General features: G+C 40.5%; 1 long non-coding RNA gene across 3 annotated transcripts in view; it reads right to left on the reverse strand.

Annotated features, from left to right (window-relative positions):
* The window catches only part of LOC120397971, a 70,124-nt gene that overhangs the window by 29,528 nt on the left and 25,919 nt on the right, over positions 1 to 14,677 (reverse strand). Inside the window, exons 3-4 of one of the 3 annotated variants that reach the window (XR_005594108.1) lie at positions 9,230 to 9,726; positions 2,645 to 2,774 (exon numbers count right to left, since the gene is read on the reverse strand). The exons of 1 other annotated variant lie outside the window; for it this stretch is intronic. This is a non-coding gene — a long non-coding RNA (uncharacterized LOC120397971). Of the gene's footprint in view, positions 1 to 2,644; positions 2,775 to 9,229; positions 9,727 to 14,677 lie in introns of those variants that run through there. One more of the 3 variants, XR_005594107.1, reaches the window with a different exon arrangement.

Raw genomic sequence — 14,677 nt, forward strand, 5'->3', positions numbered from 1 at the left:
GCGATGGGGGCAGGAAGCGGGAGGTGGGCAGCAGAGCTTCTGCAACCAGGGGAGGTTTCGGGGTGGGTCTGTCCCAACCCCAGCTGCTCCTTGCAGGGGAAGAGGAAGTCACATCCTCCCCAGCCCAGGACAGCTCAGGACAGACTAGCAGCTGACCCCAGCACAAGAAAGGAGCTACCAGCCAGGGCATACCCAGCCCCATTCTCCCCCCTACAGTGATTTACCTTTCTGCAGGCTGCCTGGGGAGCCCAAAATGATCACCCACACTGCTGGGGAGAGGCACTTGACTTCTCTTGTGGCTTCCCTTTGCTTCCCTGTCAGAAAGCCATTTTTCCATGTGGAAGCCAAGAAGTCTGTGGGGGACATGAATTCTGCACGCACACAGTGGTGCAGAATTCTCCCAGGAGTAACATGGGAGTAGCACTATCATCTCTTGTTTGTCCTTTTTTCTCACATAAATGGTAAAAATCCAGAGAGCCCTGTCTTACTGGTAACAAAAGGGACCATAAGGCCAACTTTCAAATTCTCTGTACCATATTCTAGGGAAATAATGACCTACTTCATGTTATTTCTCTTCTATAGTTTTATGCTTTTCGGTGTTCAATCCCTGCAGTATCTGCTGCTGTTGTAAACACAGTGGGTGGACAGTTTCACACACTTTCAGCATTCTGTGTGTCTGGCATAGATAGTTAAATTGGAAATCTTGTTTCCATAAAAAAACCTAATTGCTGGCATGTTGCTGGGCAACAAATGCAAAATCCAGTCACATTTTGACAATTGTTTCTTGTTTCGGGGATCTCTCCAAATAAAATCTGGGAGGGGTACCTGAACTTATTTGATAACTTTCACTGTAAAATTAGTTCTTAGAGGAGCTCACTCACTCCTTTTGTACCAAGAGCATTCTTTTTGAAAAGTCCTGCATAAAAAGTAAGGTTGATGTTATAGAAGTGCTGTTAAAGTTGTGACAATTTCCATTATAAAGTCTGTTTCTCTAGGATTTATGTAATTTAGAAATAAAAAGACTGTGATAGTACAATTTTTTAAAATATATTTTTGAAAAGAAACTCCTTGTTTTCCTGTCTCTTTTCTGGCTTCTGAACCTCCCTTCATTCCAGCTGCCCCTGCTCCTGGTATTAGTGCCACAACTGCTTTCAATAGTGCTTATTTGCAGCTGCATCATCTCTTAAAATATACTTTCTATTTTTAAAACCTGGAGTTGCTCCTGCTTTAGCTTTCTTTAAAGTAACATGATAAATATTTAAGGCTGGCTCAGACTGTGGGGGAGTACTACTGTACTGAACTCCAGTCGGGACTGGCATCAAGGAGATAGCTCTGTTGTTGTGTTCTTTTCCAGGTCACAGACGTTCACAAGCCTTCTCAGCATGATATTGGTCTTGGGGTACTGTCCTTTGTTTCTCTGCATTGTTATTCATAAACTACAAGATATTGCTTATTTGATGAGAATGAATATTCATTTGTGGCAGCTGAAGAAAACAGGTCACTAAAATGTATGGTTAAGTCGATTTATTTTCCATAGCCCTAAAGATGTAAAACAATTTGATATTCCTCCCCATTCTTTTCACAAAGGTAAAAGCAGGGCTTGAAAACATCTATTGATCTGATGGAAGAGAGGGAGTTCCATTTGTTACCATTTGAACCCTGTATACATAAAATAATTGTTTCCCTCACCCATCTGCCACCCCCACAATAAGAAGCTGATCTGTCAATATCACTGGCTCATGAAGAGTCTAGAAGTACTCTTTATGCACAGCATTATTATGAGACCAGTGTATCTTTCACTCTACACATTAATGGCATATACTGGAGAGGCTCTCAGGTTGACACTTGGCGTACACTTAGTTTTGTTTTGTATGGGTGTTTGAATATATTCGACTAGTCAAAAATGATTGAAAGGAAAGGTATACATTCAGCTATGACTGATCAAACCAGAATCAGCAAACAAGCAAGAGAAAAACTAATCTAGATTAGCTAGTCAGAATGATAATAACCCTCCCCCAAATCAATATGTATCTTCTTAATTTCCTGGGAAAAAGAGGTCTTGATAGAAGTTCAAGAGACTTGGATGTGTCTGACAGAGTGCAGAAACTAGTTCTGTAGATGAGGGCCTCAGGTCTCAAATGACATACCACCCTCCCATAGTCTATTTAAACCAGATGAAGGTCAACATGGTACTTTATCAGGTCTCAACTACTGTGGTATCACAAGGAGACAGGTAGTCCCTCTGGTAATCTAGACCCAGACCACTTAGGACTTGAAGTAATAGGAAAAAAACAATGCTTTGAAGTTTGCTAACTGGAAGCCAGTGCAGATATCTGAATTATTTTGGGGAAGTTCTATGGTCTGTATTAAACAGGAACTCAGACTAGATGATCACAATGGTCCCTTCTGGCCTTGGAAAATATGAACATAAGTGTAATGTTCCCCTCTGTGAAGCCATATGAAGAAAATGGGCTACCAAAATGTGCATTGATGTGCTAAGTTTCTGAGCTCTTCAGGTATATCTTATGTATTATGGTAAATTACAATGCTGAGGAAGAAAGCCATGAGAGGTAGTAATTCTGATAACACTACTGGGGAGTAGCAGCAGCTCCTGACTCCTGGGTAACTATTTTATTAGATTTTCCTTGCATTCTCCTTCCTCTGCCACCTAATATCAGTGGTCAAAATCCTCTTGTTTTTCATTAATCATTCCTGACATGTAGCTGGCACCTTCACAAGTCTATCTGCTTGGCTGGTGTCATTGAATCATGAATCTGGAAAAGTGGCAAAGATACATTTATCATTCTTTAATGCATTTACAGTGAAGGACCTCTTCAATTTTAGCTGATCTGCTGTCAAAATGCAGTTACATGACCTCATCTGTCAGCTACAAGTGTCAACTACAAAACTTACAATAAGTTTTTCCTGAAGCAGTTAAATGGAGATCTTCAGAATGTGACCAACAGCTTGGCTGTCCAGCACTTTTTTTGACTCCTCCAAAAGGTCACAAGGATGGTGCCTTTGATTTCCATACAACTTGGCAGGTGGAAGATAGAACACCAGTCTTTCTTGTATTTTATTTCTGCAGAATTATAACTGTACTATAGAGGATGAAGAATACAAGTTCTGAGAGTGGAAACCCATGTGGCCAGTGCCTTTTGGTTGAGCTGATGCAAGGTAATGGGCAATGCATGTAGCCAACAGTTAAGCTATTAAAATTACATACCTTATCAAAATTAGGAGAGTACTTGACATTACAATAGGGTTTACATTGTGACAAAGTTCCTCCTCTACCCTGGTGGGTTCTGCACTTATTGGCAGATTTGCTCACCTCAGTGATCTTCCCCACAGTCTGGGTCAACTCCTTCTGTGTCTGATCAGGAGTTGGGAGGTTTGGGGGGAACCCGGACCCGCCCTCTACTCCGGGTTCCAGCCCAGGGCCCTGTGGATTGCAGCTGTCTATAGTGCCTCCTATAACAGCTGTGCGACAGCTACAACTCCCTGGGCTACTTCCCCATGGCCTCCTCCAAACACCTTCTTTATCCTCACCACAGGACCTTCCTCCTGGTGTCTGATAACGCTTGTACTCCTTAGTCCTCCAGCAGCACACCCTCTCACTCTCAGCTCCTTGTGCCTCTTGCTCCCAGCTCCTCACACGCACTTCCTCTCCTCTGGCTCCCGCCCCCCACACCTGACTGGAGTGAGCTCCTTTTTAAACCCAGGTGCCCTGATTAGCCTGCCTTGATTGGCTGCAGGAGTTCTAATCAGCCTGTCTGACTTAATTGGTTCTAGCAGGTTCCTGATTACTCTAGTGCAGCCCCTGCTCTGGTCACTCAGGGAACAGAAAACTACTCATCCAGTGACCAGTATATTTGCCCTCTACCAGACTCCTGTACCCCACTGGTTTGGGTCTGTCACAACATGGAAAACCTTTTATGAACTCTGTGCATAAAGCTTACTATGACATTGCAAACATTGGGCCCAATTCACGGCTTCTGTAAATCTGTGTAACTCTTTTGACTTCAGTGATCACCCCCGCTGAGAATCTGTCCACTTACGTGCAGAGCAGAATTTTAATTTCAATGGCTCTCCTGGCTCTTCTCCTGTTCCTCATCCTGTCCCTCTGTGGACTGGTGGAGTGCAATAGTGGAGCTTCTTGCCAATGGCCTTACCATTTGCACAGTCATTATTCATACAATACCTATTCTGTGGACCTAGACTTGTAAATCTGACATGTATAATGGGCAAATTCCTTTGAACTTAGTGCTTATTTATGCTTCAAATATCTTGGCAATTGACAATAGGAAAAATACACTCTAAAGGTTCTTGCGTTATAGTACAGCCCCCATCTATATATGAATTAATGTCACATTACCCTCAAGAGTTGAAAGTGCTATCTTAAATATTCAATTTTCTGATACTCTTGTCCTGTATGCCTTTAAAGAGTGTAACATTACCTTAAAAATATTGCTGCTTCTGTGTGTCAAATACTGTCAGGTTTATCAAGGTTCCCTATTATAAACAAATCAAAGCTATTCTCCAGTAAAATTAAGAGGTCTCAATGCAGCTGCAAGGACACTAATCAAAATGGCATCTTGTCATGGATTGGATTGGGGAAGTGAGTGTTTTAGCATCTTAGTATCTGCTGCTTTACTGGGCTCTTATCAAAGCAGCAGCATCTGGTAGCTAACCACCTGCTATAACTCAGACACCTCCCAGACCTATCTAAAAGATGTAGCAGCGGCAAATATATTGCTAAGACATCCCCCAAAGCATTCAGTATAATCACTCATAGATTAAAAATAAAGTTCCTAAAGCTCAATTCCTTTTAAATACTAGGCAATAAAATCCATGAGCAAGGATATTAAACAAGTATTTTATCTCAATTCAATTTGCCTTTTATTGTGTTGCATGAACTTGAGGGAAAAGGAAATAGAACAATTGTAACAGTATGAAGTGTCTGTTCAGAATAAATTCAGCTTTGCTTAGCAAATGTAAAGATAATGAATAGAATAAAACTATATACTGTATTTTCAGCTTCTCTGTGTAAGCAGCAGAGATGCTGATCATTCCAGTAGTACAAACACTTTCACGAAGGCTTTTACAGCTGTGGCCCTGAGCCAGAACTCCAGCTCTAACCAATCTGAACTTTGCAGCATGGAATCATATCTAAACACGACCTAGATGTTCAGAAATTTGGTTCAGACTACCCTAAAATGTTTGCTTTTACAAAACTTTCTCCCTCACCACCAATAGGTGCGCCTGCCTTCCCTCCATGGGCCCCTGTGGCTCAACTTCTCATTATGACTTTCATTAGGTATAATAGGTTGTCTTTCTTGTCAACAAATCCCTGTGGTGGGTTCCTCCCGGGGTGGCCACCTGGAACTGGGGTACCTCTGAGCCCTCTGACCCACCAGCCTGGGCTCCCTCTCACAATGTGCTGCTCTGACAAGCTGTAGACACGCGCCTGGTCTTACACTTCCACCAGCAAACACACACCCAGCTGTAGTTACATGCAGGCTCTCTGACCAGCCACTGCATGTGAACCAACAATAGAGAGGCTACAGCCAAAATAACCCCCAGCTTTCCTGCCTAGGACCCCAGAGCAGTACCACCCTGCCCTGGTCCAAACTCCAACCTGTATGAATTTATTATCCAGTTCTCCTCCCCCTCAATATGGAAAGGAATATGCAACAACTCCTCTGAGCTAGGAGTCCCACACACTTCACTCCAAACTCACTGGTTTAAATGAAAACATAAAATAAATTTATTAACTACAAAAGATAGATTTTAAGTGATTATACGTGATAGCAGACAGATCAAAGCAAATTACCTAGCAAATAAACAAAAATGCAAACCAAGCTTAATATACTAGATAGATTGGATATGAATTAGCAGATTCTCACACTAACTGATGGGACAGGCAGATTAGTAGATTCTTAAGGCACAAGCTGCATTAGCTTTACAGCTTGGGTTTCTCAGGTCTTCATACACAGGCTAGAAATCCCATTAGCCTGGGTCCAGCACTTCCCCCAGTTCAGTCTTTTTTCCACAGGTGTTTCCTGGAGTCTTCTTGTGTGGGGAGTGAAGAACACCAATGATGTCACTCCCTTATATAGCTTTAGCATATGGTGGGAACCCTTTGTTTCAAAACTTCGTTCCCAGACCGGTTTGTGGAAAAATACAGACATTACAAGATGGAGTCCAGGGACATGGCCTGGTCACATGACCTTGCAGTGTTATAGCAGCCATTGCTTACAGGCTGGACAAAACACCCACAGGAAGGTTAAGCTATTCCACAGTCCGTTGTCTTTGCTGATGGGCCATCCGCTGCGTCTAACTTCTTCATTGTTATACCTGAAAGTCTGGCTGTGGGTGTTTTCCAGAGTAAGCCCATTTGAAATACAGGTCTCTAGTCAATATTCATAACTTCAGATACAAAAATGATACATGCATACAAATAGGATAATCATATTTAGCCAATCAACTTTTTCAATGACACCTCACATGACTTATCATGTACAAAATGCACCATAATTATGCCATAATCATATCATAATGATTGATGAATAAATGGTGCAGTGTCACAATCCCATTAATCAAAAAATAAAGAATGTTCTTGGAGAAGATTCCAGCATGGGGCCCAAAAGGTCTCCAGACTCTTTTGCTGTGCCTCAAAACAGTAGTTCCAGTTTGTATGCTAGTGACCTAGCACTACCGGCTCTGAATACATAATAAAGGCGATGTATAAATAACAAAATGGTGAGGCTTCCACACCACATGCATTCTGTGGTATATTATGTACCAGATCCATACTTCCTCGCAAAATACACAGGCAGGGTCGAAGACAGAAATGTCTGATAATTATGGTGGAATTTGGCCAGAATACCTTATTGAAAGCTGTAGGAGGTAGGGAATGCAAATGCTGGGGATCCTGCTGTGCATTAGTGATCAGGTTTAGAAGACTCAGATTCTATTCTGGTACATTACTGAGGTTCTTAATGGGTAAGACATGGTTTGCCCATTTTTTAATGCAAACACACACGGGCGTACCAAAAGAAAGCCTGAAATTACTATATTACAAGATAGGAATAATGGATGGAATCCTGGCCCCACATAAGTTAATGGCAAAACTCCTATTGATTTCAACAGGGCCAGAATTTAACCCAATATCTTGTATTTTCAAATATCTTCAAAGCAAGGCTACCACCAACCCCTTTCCTGCCAGACATTTCCTTGGAGAAATGTCTCCAAGCAAATTTAGAAGTATCCTGGTATTGTCATCTAGAGCTGCAGTGCCATGTGCTTCTGCAGCAAAGAGTTACCTCTTCCGGATATTTAAATAACTGTACTGCTCCCTCTCACCCCTATTGGCTGTGATGGCCCTTCCTGCGAAAGCTGTGGGCTGTGATTGATCTGGTTTCAGCAAGAGCCTTAATAAAAGTTATTGTGGCTGTCAGATGAGAATCCCACTCTTTAGTGGACTGAACGGGGGAAGAGAAGTGAGAGTGAAAAGCTCAGAGAAACCTTTAGAAATGTACTAAAATCACACAGCCCTTCAGTGGCTGAGAACTCGGTAGCCTGTAGACCCCATTCATTTGAAAATGGAGAGGGGCCTGTTTTCAGCCCCCTCCCAAGATGTCCAAAGCGGGAGTGGACAGCTTGGACCATTCCAAAGATCTTATGAGAAGGTAGATACTGAAGGTCACCTGGACCCTCGATCAGCAGACAACACTGCTAAATGGGGCAGGAGGGATGAGATTTATTGGGGGAATGGATGGCTGGAGGCAGGATCCAGCGGGGAATAAAGTCTGTGGGAAGCACAGACAGGACTAGGGTGTGGGGACAAGGGCAGGGCGGCTTCTTGAAGCTTGAACCTGTCCCACAGGATTTGACTTTCAGATTTGGCCCTTTTTTAGAAGATAAGGGCTGATGATTCAAATCTGAACCCACCCACAGTTTGGAGTATAGTGTCTGCTTCGGCTTTCCCTCTTATAAATCTTTATGAACTAAAAGAAACAGCACTCTCTGATCTGCCCTCTAGGAATATTTGTCTTTGACTCAAATCAAAATGGTGTGTCCACAGAACAGATTTTAAAACTTCCATGTTCGAGAAATGATTCCCAACTGAAAGCTGATGATTAAATCCTACTCCCTGAGGAGAAAATGAAGCTCATTAATATTTAAATTACTGCAAAAATGAGCCTTTTTAGGTTATGAGATGTTTGAAAGTCACAATAAAACCAGACTTAAAGATCACTTATCTTCTACAAATGACTAATGAATCTTGAAGAAATGGCTGCTGCTCTTATAATGCATCTTGTCTGTATAACACAGAGGTAGACAAGGTAACATATGACATTTGATAGAGAATCATTCATACAATCTGCAGATCAAAAATGAAAGCTCTGGCCAAGGGAATCCATTTGAGGTCTGTTTTACTTTCATTTTATTTTCTCTTTTTCTAAGTGGGATAATACCCCACTGACAGCACCAGAACAAAGGTGGAAGGAGGGAGCTAGAGCTACCAGCTATAACTAATGTTGCTGCTAAAGCCTGAAGCAGTCACTTAAATAGTGTGGCGGGAAGAAAGGCCGTTATCCTTTTTTCCAGTATTTCCCGCCTCCAGCTCATTTACATAGCATGTGCTTGGCTCTTTGTGAAAATGAAGTTTTCTGTGATAAGACTAATGTAACATCATGTGTTTCAGTTTTTAAATCCTCTGCAAGGCTATCAGCAGAACCAGACAATCAGAATGCAGAGTGGTATAAACCAGCATACAAAGAAATATGGCCCAATTCAGTGGGCAGTGTGTGTTTGTATGTAGGAGCATGGAGGCTAGGGCACATGTCAGAGGTACAAAACGCAAGGTGCACAATCTACTGCACCCTGTTGCACACTGTGTGCAGAGTCACAGAGAGCGAAATGTGTACATGCTGGTGGGGCCTGGCAGGTCTGGGCATGGGGTAAATGCAGTTCGACACACAGTGTGTGGGTGCAAGTGAGGTTTGCTCTACTGTTGCCCCACCTTGGTCTGAGATGCTTCTTCAGCATGCTGAGGAAGGACATTGCAATGGACTCCTGCCAAGTTCCATACTTAAGGCAAAACATCACAATCCAGCTAGAACACATGGGGGCAATGAGGGCCCACACCGTGCATGGCACAGCACGTTGTCCACTTTGATTTATTGCGGTCTCACTCACTGTGCTTATTTCTCTGTTTTCTTACCTGTAACTTTCCCTATGCAGCACAGTGTGTGCTCATCAGCTGTTCCCCTTTGCCTCTATGCCCAGCTGCGTAATGTTGCTCATGTAGGATGTCAATTACAATGCTCGATGACCTCTGATCCACTGCGTGGGCTGACTCCTGTGGTCGCATGTGACCTGTGTAAGACTTTTCTTTGCCTTAGTCTTCTCTAAGTATACATGTAGCTATACATTTGTTAAACAAAGCCCACAACAACAAAACTACCAAAACAAGACACTCCACTACATGCCTTCTCCCCTTAGGACAGGATGAGAGAACAAACAACACGTGACAGATGTGTAGTCACATTGCTTAGTGCACTACTGGAAGGTGCACCAGTACTACAATAGTGAGCCTCTAAGATGAGAACCTGAATGGAACTGAATCACTGGCTCTGGTTCAATGGTTGGCAGCTGACAACGGCACCTGTCTCCCACTACCGTCCTGATTTCCTGTCACATCTGACTGGATGCTGGAGCCTGTTGGAGGAAAACAAGTTGGTTAGATTTGACATTGCTGCTGCCTAAGAGCAGGAGGCACACGTCTCTCCCAGTGCTGCAGCACCTAATTCACATCTGAATGAACTGAAATCCTCCATGATTTTCAAAAATTAGCAGTGATTACAAATATTGATGCCAAAATGCTTCTAAGAATAGCTTATACTGCAGTGCTAGGTGCTAGGTGCTACTATAGGTTATTAAGACTTATTAAAAATCTGTCCATTTAATTTAGGCCTGCATAACATCTTGATTAACTTATGAGAAACAAAGTCTCTAATAAAATAAATTTCATTACCATGGTCTTGAACTATTAATTACATCACCATGTTAAGATGCAACTGATCCATAAGGCAGTGCTCAGTAGTACTCATTAACTTCATTGTTAATTATACAAAAGGAGCTTAGTAAAGAGCCTTATGAACCATAATTTCTCTTTTCATTTAAGTTGTCAGGTTAAATTATATCTTGGAGACATTATTTATTACAAACTACAAAATACCGACGATTTCTTAAACCCAAATACACAAGGAAATCAAAAGTCTGAAAGAGCTCTACTTGTAATTTCCAGCATTGGGCTTGAGACTATGACATTAAATTTCTTCTACTCCCTCTTTGAAACAGTGCATCTTTGACAATAAATACAATAAATTCTAGTCCTTGGTTCAGTATAATTTTTATTTCTTGGTTTAAATATAAACCTGAAATATTTTAGTTCAATTATTTAGATTTTTAGTGATATTCTGCATAGTTGTCTTCCTTCAAAATTCTTTAAGATTCACTTCTTTGCAACATCCCTTCAGAACAATACAATGAGTTATGTTATAACCAGTTTTTGTTTGATTGATTGAATGAGTCCTCCTCTACTTAAATTTAATTTGACATTGGAACATAAAATGGTTCATATGGACACCTTCCATTGTCATCTTTTCCATTGTTGTACAACTCTTGAACTCTATTGCACAGGATGATGGTAGAAGAGGAGTTGTAGATGGTTTTGCTGCTACCCTTTTCTCTTCCTACTTTATAAAAGGAAAAAAACTGAGAAAGCTGGAGACTGCCTGTTTTGGACAGAGGGGAAAAGTGAAACTGTCTCTCCCTCCCCCCATCCACTGTAAGTACTGCAACATGTTGTATCTCTATTCATATTACAAAACTCGTCAGAGATGGTCCTTTTAGATAACTTTTGTAGTTTTGTTATTTAGTGAGAAAGAAATTCAGAAACACGATAGGTGGCCTCCAGGGGCAATAATGATGGGCTCATGGGAGCTTATTTTAAAAAGTCCTTACGCCAACCTGAGATTGAGTGTATTGTTGCACCAAGAACTCTCACATTTCCACATATCAGAGTGATATGAAGATTTCTTCTGGTTGGTTTGCTGGTTGTCTTACCTTTAGTCCGTTTTATTAAAATCAGGGTACCTTAGGGCTTGTGCAAAAGTTGGAATGGAATGATCCAGGTAGGTGACTGAAGTAGCGCTATAATGATCAAATAAAAATATGGGCGATAGCTTGTCCCAGTGTCACATATTCACTTTAACTTCTTCAGCCATTTCTTCAGAATTCTGCTGGAATGTTCCACGAGTCCATCCATGCATATACAGTACATGGAAGTCTGAATTGTTGCTGTTTTTAGCAGGGAGAACAATTCCCTCAATGGTCTAGCTATAAAACTGAGGCCTTGGTCAGTTAAAATCTCACAGGCAATTTTCACCTTCAATAACTAGGGCTTTTGTGCAAACTGACATTGATCTAAGAAGTATAGCCTCACAGTATGAACTGGCATAATCTAGAATCACAAAGATGATACCCAGATATGCCTTTTTAAGGGGCCTCAAGACATCTGCTTCTATTCTTTTATAGAAGCTTGATTGATTTACACCAGCTGAAGCACTGGCCCTCTGTATTTCCATGTCATGCAGACTGAGTTATTATTCCTCAGAAGAACTGTCATTGTTTTATCTGCATAGGTTGAACTATCTTTGATGTGTTTCCCTTTGTGAGATTTAATGGCTCCAACCTGGGTACATTCTTCCTTAAGTTATTGATTATTTGCCTCATGCATTGCTGGCTCCATTTCCTTGCATAGAATTAATACTCCTTGCTCTCTCCTTCTCCTTAATTATCAGTTATTTATTTAATAGCCACACCTAAGACTTTATCAACAGATGCAGATGTCATTTTTAGAAAAAAGAAAGCACTCTGAACAGAGGTTGGCGATTTTAAAAACACTTGCAAATTTGTTCTGCTTTTACTTGGGAGAATTTTCTCTTCCTGATCATAATGATAGAAACAGTCTTTACATGTGACTGGGAAAATAAAATTGGGCTTCTGCCCCATTTTTGATCCACAGAGAAGGCCTGAAATGCTTGTCAAAAATATTTTTTTTCTGCTTGCTTGTTGTATTTGAAATCCAGGTCTTTTCTTTAACTAGACTGAAAGCTGAACAATTTAGTGGGGAGGAGTTTTAATCAGATTAATTAAAAACTCTTGGGATTTTGGGTTTTATATGTATAACTTCAATGGCTAATGAATACTTGGGAGAAATTATACCTTTTGTATGAATATTTATGATGTTTAACTCTTCATTTCGGACACGAAACATCTGAGCTCCTGCAAAGGTCCTCTGTAGAAACTCAGGAAGACCAGAATTGACATTCCTGATCATTCTAAGAGGGTAAAAAAGCAGGGAAAAAAATCACACACACATATTTCAGGCCTTTATAAATTATAAAGAAGCAAAAATAAAGGACAAAATCAATTTTTAAAAAATCCTTTGAAGGTCATTTTTAATTTGGATTCCGAAAGTGCAGGCCAGGTAACCTAATAGAATAATTGATCTATTTTGAAGTACTGAAATGTTTGCTTCCTGCTCCAACCTGCAAATACAGACAGTAATGGCATAGAATTTATGCCATTACTGTCTGTATTTGCAGGTTGGAGCAGGAAGCAAACATTTCAGTACTTCGGAATAATTTAATTAGATTGTTCCAAGAGATTTAATCACTGACAGATGCCAGATTTAATCATCTGTACAGACCAGATTTCTTCATTTTCATCACTTTACAAGCTATGCAAATAAGCCATTTTAAATCTTTCCACTATAAAGACTAAGATGTCTACAAATTACAATTATGATACTTGGTGGCACTACTAAGTATCAGAGAGGTAGCCATGTTAGTCTGTATCCACAAAAACAATGAGGAGTCCAGTGGCACCTTAAAGACTAACAGATTTATTTGGGCATAAGCTTTTGTGGGTAAAAAGCCCACTTCTTCAGATGCATGGAGTGAAAATTACAGACACAGGCATAAATATATATTGGCACACGAAGAGAAGGGAGTTTCCTTACAAGTGGAGAGCCAATGTTGAAGGCCAATTTAGTGAGGGTGGATATGGTCCACTCCCAATAATTGATGAGGAGGTGTCAATACCAAGAGAGGGAAAATTGCTTTTGTAATGAGCCAGTTACTCCCAGTCTCTATTCAAGCCCAAATTGATTGTGTTAAGTTTGGACACAAATTAGACAAATAAATAAATAGATAAATGGACACAAATCAGACATCAGGAATGGTACCATACAAAAGCCAGTAGGAGAACACTTCAATCTCCCTGGAGACTCAAGAACAGATTTAAAAGTAGCCATTCTTCAACAAAAAAAACTTCAAAAACAGACTTCAAAGAGAAACTGCAGCGCTACAATTCATTTGCAAACTGTACCATATAGTGCAAAATATAGAGGTAAAATAGCCTTTCTGCTCCAATCCTGTTCCTGCATCCCAGGATTGCAATAGGTCTTTTGGCCAGTGTCATACTGGGAGCTCATGTTCATCAGATAATCCACCATGACCCCCAAATCTTTTCCAGAGTCACTGATTTCCAGGATAAAGTCCCCCATCCTGGAAATATGGCCTATATTCTTTGTTCCTACATATGTACATTTACATTTAACTGCATTAAAATGCATATCGTTTGCTTGCACCAAGTTTACCAAGAGATCCAGATCACTCTGAATCAGTGACCTGTCTTCTTCATTATTTTTACCACTTCCCCATTTTTCATGTGTCATCTGCAAACTTTATTGCTGTTGATTTCATGTTTTCTTCCAGCTCATTGATAAAAATGTCAATAGCATAGGACCAAGAACAAATCATAGTGCGACCCCACTAGAAACACACCCACTCAATGTTGAGTCGTCATTTACAGTTACAAAGCTGAGACCTATCAGATAGCCAGGTTTCATTCCATTTAATGTGTTCCATATTAATTTTATATTGCTCTAGATTTTTAATCAAAATGTTGTGCAGTACTGATTCAAATGCCTTATAGAAGTCTACTTACCTTTATCAACCAAATAGTAATCTCATCAAGAAAAGATATTAAATGAGTATGACAGGATCTATTTTCCATAAACCCATATTGATTTGCATTAACTACATTACCCACCTTTAATACTTTGTTAATCAAGTCCCATATCAGCCACTCCATTATCTTGCCTGGGTTCAATGTCAGACTGACAGGTCTATAATTACCCAGGTCATCCTGTTTACTCTTTTTAAATATTTGTCACAACTTTGTCTCCCTTCCAGTCTTGTGGAATTTCCCCAGTGCTCCAAGACTTACTGAAAATTAACAATAATGGTGCAGCAAGCTCCCCAGCCAGCTCTTTTAAAACTGTTAAATGTAAATTATCTGGACCTGCTGATTTGAAAATATCTAACTTTAGTAGCTTATGTTTCCATTCCTCTAGTATCTATGGAGGATATTAAAGAGTGTTATCATAACCATGTGCTATGACTACATCTTCTGTTTTCCCCCAGATATAGAACAATATTTATTAAATACTTCTGCCTTTTCTGCACAGAAGATATTGGGGTCACAGGTCATCAAGGGCCCCTACAAAGTATGTGTACCAACAGGACTCTAATTGTTC

The sequence above is a fragment of the Mauremys reevesii genome, linkage group 2 (genome assembly GCF_016161935.1).
Source record: "Mauremys reevesii isolate NIE-2019 linkage group 2, ASM1616193v1, whole genome shotgun sequence".
NCBI lineage: Eukaryota > Metazoa > Chordata > Testudines > Geoemydidae > Mauremys > Mauremys reevesii.